The sequence below is a fragment of the Meriones unguiculatus genome, chromosome 18 (assembly GCF_030254825.1).
Source record: "Meriones unguiculatus strain TT.TT164.6M chromosome 18, Bangor_MerUng_6.1, whole genome shotgun sequence".
Taxonomy (NCBI): Eukaryota; Metazoa; Chordata; class Mammalia; order Rodentia; family Muridae; genus Meriones; species Meriones unguiculatus.
The window spans coordinates 69,351,171-69,357,894 of NC_083365.1; positions in this window are offsets into that span (position 1 = coordinate 69,351,171).

Consider the following 6,724-nt stretch of genomic DNA (forward strand, 5'->3'; position numbering starts at 1 on the left):
AAAAAGATTCATTTTATTATTTACCTATACATGAAGACTGTGTTATGTGTGCAGGTGCTTGAGAAGGACAGACACTGGCTTCAGATCCTCTGGGGAGGAAGTTATAGGTGGTTGTAAGCTACCTGCCTTGGGTGCTGGGAAGCAAACTTTAGCCCTCTTCTAGCTTTTGTAACCGCTGAGCCATTTCTTCAGCCAAGGCTTGTAATATAACCAATAGAGTAGTGATACTTTTGACAGCCATCAGTGTTCTCACAGAAGTAACATGTTAAAATGTAGTGCACTAAGTTCAGAAGAATGCAGAGAACAGGCAAGGTCCCTTCCTATCATGGAAGAAGAAACAAGCAGGCCATGGCACAGGGTGTTCCCATGAAGGTCAGAGGAGATAGAGAGATAAATGACCCAATGGGAAGAAGATACTCAGGAAAAGGAAAATGCATTTGTGAGTTAATCCAGAAATAATTGTCAAAACCTTGTAGAATGAACTAAATTCTGTGAGCATCATAAGAGACACAGCTTTCTGAAAATAAAATGTTTTCATGGTAGAGCCAAGCCAGACAACAAGGGGGCAGATGAGGGGCTCAGCAAGTAACGGAGCTGACAAGCTTGACGTCCTGTGTTCCATCCCCGAGACCCACAAGATAGAAACTGAACAGACTCCTGCAAGCTGTCCTTGGTCCTCAACATGTCACTGTGACATGTTTCCCTCTCAAATAAAGAGTATAGTAACTATAACAATTTTTAAATATATGCAGTGAATTTATGAAGAGTTCTAGACAGATGGATTGATTATTATTAGGCCCTGTATCATTGAAATAATATTAAGACATTGCAGCCACCAATGGGAGAGAAATTTACATTTTGAATGCCATTATTTGATTTAAGAGAAATCTCTCTTTATACATCTTATAAGCATTTATGAAATTTTACATATTTACATTTGCACTATGCTCTCATTGCATATATACATGCAGATTAAAATCACAGGCATTTAAATAGAATTTAGCCATTTTAAAAGTCTAAATAGATAATTTACATAAACCCTCTGGAATATGCTATGATGTGTATTTTACACAAATCAGTAGCTCACCAGTTTCCATGCTGAGGCCTCATGCAGTCTAAATTTCTACAAGGGAAACACCTGTTTCAGAGTCTTAGCACAGGCTAGCTTGAGAGCGAGTGTCTGCCTGTCTCAGATTTCTGAATGTCAGGATACAGGAATACATCACCATGCCTAACCTTAGCATTATTTTTTTCTAAGAAGATACAGGAAAAATAAACTGTTTCTTGTGAGAGTTATGAAATCTGGAATGAGGCAGAGTAAGTTTAACTTCTTTTGTAATGAGCCAGTCTTTCATTCATGTGCTTGAATGCTATTTTAGGAAACAGCCCATGATTAATACTACCAACCATATCTTTGTGTGCTCATACTGGAAAAGAATATTGACTCATATAATTGACAATTTTCTTAGATTTACCATAATAGTTACTATATTTAGAAATCTGACAAGAAACCTGATGTAATAGTACAGTATTCTAACGAAACATTTTCTAGATTACACTTTCAAAGACTAGCAAGTAAGATGGGGGAGAAATCTCATATATGATTTGGGATTCCAATAGGAAACAATTTCCTTTGTGTTAAAATTCTAATTCTACGTTTAGGAAATAAATATTTTATGCAAAGATTAATGCATTTTGAGAACTAAAACCACTTGCTGAATGACAGCGTTCTACTCTCTGCTTGCAATGATTTCTCCAGAATATTCACATATTATTTTAGTGTGTGTGTGTGTGTGTTAAGGAAAGAAAAAATTGTGCATGTGTGAAGGAAAGTAAAAGAGAGGGGTGAGGACCCCCCCCCGTGTGTGTGTGTGTTTTTGCCTAGTGCTTGTGTGGAAGTTGGAGAGCAGCTCTCAGCAGTCAGCCCTCTCCGCCCACCATGTGAGTCCAGGGAGCTGTACTCAGGCTTGTGTATCTTTACACACCAACACATGTCACCAGACCTTTATTTTTATTCTCATTATTAAATAGTAAGTAATGGCTAACAAAAAAACTAATGAAAAGATTACTGCTGTAAAGTCAATAGATAATGATGAATCCTAGACATTTAATATAATAATGACTGGATTGGGAGTGATCGCATCATTTTTTGGCTGGTTTTCTCTGTAATGTTGGCCAACACGACAGTGCTGGGCAGGCTTTATGAGGATTAGACCTGTTATTTCAGTAGTTTAAGTACTGTTTCTTCCTTTTTTTGTTTCTTTTTTAAAAGTTCTTTCAAAATTGCATGTTATCTTTAATAAATATATGTTAATAACAAGTTATATTGCGAGTCATACTTTTCCTTTTGATGAGAGAGCCTCTTGGTTAAATGACATACAAGAAGTGTGAGAATGTGCATATGGATCAGACAGGCACCATCTGTAACTGCATGAGTAACTGCCTTGTAGATGCTGACACCAAGGAGATGGCCATGGAAAGATAATTCTCAAAGCTCTGTTATCCTCACGTGTGTATATAATCTATCTACCTGACACATACAAACATGGTTGCTAAAGACAATGGATGTATTCAGTAAGTAAGATACTTGATCGATTTGGGGTCACTCATTTACCCAACAACCAATTCTAGCAGGCTTACTGTCAGCCTCCAAATCTGGGAGAGAGTAATGCGTTACAGGGTTCCTAGGCTCCAGGCCTTAAAATTTAGTTTCCTTTGCAGCAATAATGTAAGGAAGCAATAAAAAGGCAGGCATTTTTATTTATTTCATGATTCTTCTGTTTGCAAATGTATGTATATTTAATGAAATAAATCCTGTTTTGTCAAGTTTTAGTAAGTGCAGTCTCTTGGAATTAATAGTTACTTTATATAGGAAACAGTGGACACTGGGCTAATGAGCAATGACCTTGTCTTTTCATTAAGCTGTATGGAAAGTCTAAGAGTAAATTAACTTTGAGGTTTCTACTCCAAGCTGCCTTCTATGACAATACTTTGTGTTTCCTGAGTGAAGAATGAAGAAGACAATTGAAAATCAGCTTTCATGGAGGATAGATAAATTCTTGTCTCTAAGGGAATCAGAAGATGAGAAAACTCTATTCATTTCCAAGGTTAACCAGAAATTGTGGAAAAGAAGAATGTGGGAGTCAGCCGTATCAATGCTTCCAATCTTCCACCATTTCAGGAAACCCACAGAGGGAGATAAAAGATAACGTGGTAGTTCATTGGTTAAGTGTATGCACTCCTTTTCTAGAGAAACCCAGTTCAGTTCCTAGCATCCCCATGTCTCTGGCAGATAACAACCACCTGCAACTCTAGCTACAGGCTAAGGGATGTCCTCTGATGTTTCCTGTGGGCACCTGCAAATTTATCTGATTTTTCCAGATTAATTGGTTATTACCATTCATCTGAAGATTTCTATGTATAATCAAGCTTTCCTATCTCAAAGATGAGTGTCTGAAGGTACAGCTGAATGAGTGTACGGCAGAGGAGAGTTCCTTTTGACTCCAGAGTGGTCTTGTGCTTAACTGCTTTTTATATAATATGTGGCTTTAACTTAGATGTTTAGATGATTTAGATATTGTGCCAAACACAGCTGGGCACTTTGGCATGTGTTTTCTTGCCTTCCGAAGACTCTCTGTGTGAAATCTCTCTGTTCTCCTTGTTCCTTTTCTAATAAAACTGCATTTTTTTTCAAGTTTGAGGACTTAAAATATTTTAAAATTCTATTAGATGTTGTGTGTGTGTGTGTGTGTGTGTGCGCGCGCGCGCGCGCTCACGCACGTGTTTATACCCAAGGAGGCCACAAGAAGATGATGGATTTTTTTTGAAGCTGGTATTACAGCCTTTTGTGATACATCCAATAAGGTTACTGCTATCTGAGCACCAGTCTATGATAGTGTAGCTACTACTTTTAACCACTGAGCCATCTCTCCAGGTCAATTTTGCATTCTTTACTTGTTCTAAGAACAAGTCATTTGACAGAAATACAATTTTACAACTTTTGAAACTTTTAAAGCATAACAGAAGCCTTGCCTTTGCACCTTTTTAAAAAATAAATATTTGTTTCATTTTTAATTATGTGTATCTGAGTAAGGATGTGCACACAGGTGCAGATTCTCATGGTGACCAGGAGAGGTCCTCAGATCCTCTAGAGCTGGAATTACAGGTGGTTGTATCATGTATTATGTGTGTGCTAGAAACTGGACCCATGCACCCTGTAAGAGATGCCCATGCTCTTAACTGCTGAGTCATCTCTCCAGCCCCATCTTTCTTCCTCTTAACAGTATCTTATGAAAAACAAAAGTTTTAACTTAATCCATTCCTGTTCATCAAAGATGACTTTAATGGATCTATTCTTGTCATTTATTTGGAAAATCTCTCCATCTTATACTGGAAGGCTTTGTGATTTTGTGAAAATCCTTTAGATATGCTTTCTGGTTCTATATTTTTGATCAATTTTATTGATCTTTGCAGATAAATAGCTCCATTTTATTCATTTTATTTATTGTTTTCTTGTTCTCAGTTCCATTTATTTATGTTCTTATGCTTGTAATCCCCTCTTTTCACTTGTACCATGTTTATTTTATAATTCTTTTTTCATAATAGGTTCCAAAGGTCATGGCTGAAATTATTGATTTGAGCATTTTGCTTTTAGCTCCTTGCATTAGCGACTTATTGCTTTGAAAAAACACCTGACAAAAGCCTCTTAAGGAAAGAACATTTTATTTTGCCTCACAGTCCATTAGGAGGATGTCCTGGTGTCAAGAGTTGTGTCAGGATTGAGAGGTATCTGGTCACATATTAGGCACAGTCAAGAAGAGAGAGAGAGAGAGAGAGAGAGAGAGAGAGAGAGAGAGAGAGAGATTGATTCATTTTGCTTTCTCAGTTAATCCTTTTTTATTCAGTCCAGAATTGTTAAGAGGATGTTTGCACTCAAATTTCAAATTCAGGAGAAGTCTGCCTTCTTTAGTTAACCTTCTTGACGCCTTCACAGACAATGAAGTTGTTCACAGACAATTTAGTTGTGTGGATAGGTGATTCCAAATAAAGCCAAGTATACAGTGAAGACTGAGCCTCACATTGCTGAGTGTAGCTGAGACTATAAATGCACCCATGATACCTTTGTTTTTCACAAATTTCACATTGAATTTTTATGTTCATTCAGCTCATTGTGTACATTTATTCTCTTTTGTGACTTCTTTAAGTTTTGAATTACTTAAGACTGCATATTTTTAGCATTCAAGTATCTGAAGATGTTTCCTCTATCTAGTATTCCTCTATAAGTGTTCTGTGTTGATGGTTCCTCAGTTACTTCAGTGCAGTACTATGGTTCTATTCCTAGAGCACTTTTACATTTGCTAAGATCTATCTACTTTTTCTTTTCAAGACAGGGTTTCTATGTATCCCTGGCTGTCCTAGAACTTGATCTGTAGACCAGTTTGGGGATCTGCTTGTCTCTGCCTCTCAAGTGTTAGGATTAAAGGCACGCATCACAACACAGCATTTGCTAAGACCTATCTAACATAAAGGCTGTGTTTAAAAATGAAGATGGTGCTGGGGAGATGGCTGCTGAATGGTTAGGAATACTTGCTGCTTTCATAGAGAACTTGAGTTCTATTCCCAGTACCTGTACTTGGGGGCTCACAGCTGCCAGAGAATCCAGATGAAGGGAATTGAACACCCTTTTCAGGCCCCTGTAGGCATCCACAGTCATGCGCACACACATACACACAGAACAAACAAACAAATAAATGATAAAAATTCATTTTTACAACTTCTTTGTTTTGTGGGAAAGTGGCTAATTATGGTTTCCTAGGGTGGCATTTACCTACAGTCTGAGATTTCAAAGGCTGAGGCAGGAGGGCCAGGAGTTTGAAACCAGCTAGAGCTAACCTACTAAGACCTTGTCTCAAAATCTCAGAGTTTAGGATTAAACTCAATGGAATTTTGGACGTCGAAGGTCTTCAGTTAAGTCACAAGCAACACAAAAACCACACTGGGAAGTGCCCCAGTGCTATTTAACTTTATCTGACCAGTTTAGCCATAAAAATATAAGTGAATTTTAAGTTTTCATATTCCTTCTTACCTAATTCCAAGTGTTCATTTTTCACTTATATTTATCACAAACTAGAGCATGACAACACACTCCAAATTGTCCCTTTTAGTTTGAAACCTTGTGTTTACCAAAACAAATTTCTGTTAATTAAACAATACAAAATAATATTGCTCAAAAGAATAGACCCTTTACAGGCATTTCTTTGACCTCACTTGTATACTTTGACATGCACATGCAAACACACACACACACACACACACACACACATACACAGAGAGAGAGAGAGAGAGAGAGAGAAAGAGAGAGAGAGATGTAAAAAGTAAACTAATATGCACGATTAACTTTTATCCTACTATCATCTGAAATAGTAGTTTTTTCTGTGAGTTTTGAGAAAGAGCAAACTGTATTATCTAATAATGTTTTACCATTCTAATGATCTGGGGGGGATGAAATTAAAATGTATCTCATAACATATCTGTTTAATACTTTTTAATGTTTTAGACATTTTAAAAGTTGGCTGATGGGCTAACGGAAATGCCTCCATAAGTAAAGCACATGTTCCCCAAGCATAAAAAAGTGGAGATCAACCCTGATCAATATATGTGAGTTTGTAACTGGAGTACCTGGGCGAGGGCAGAAAATTTTCTGGGCCTTGCTGGCCAGACAGTC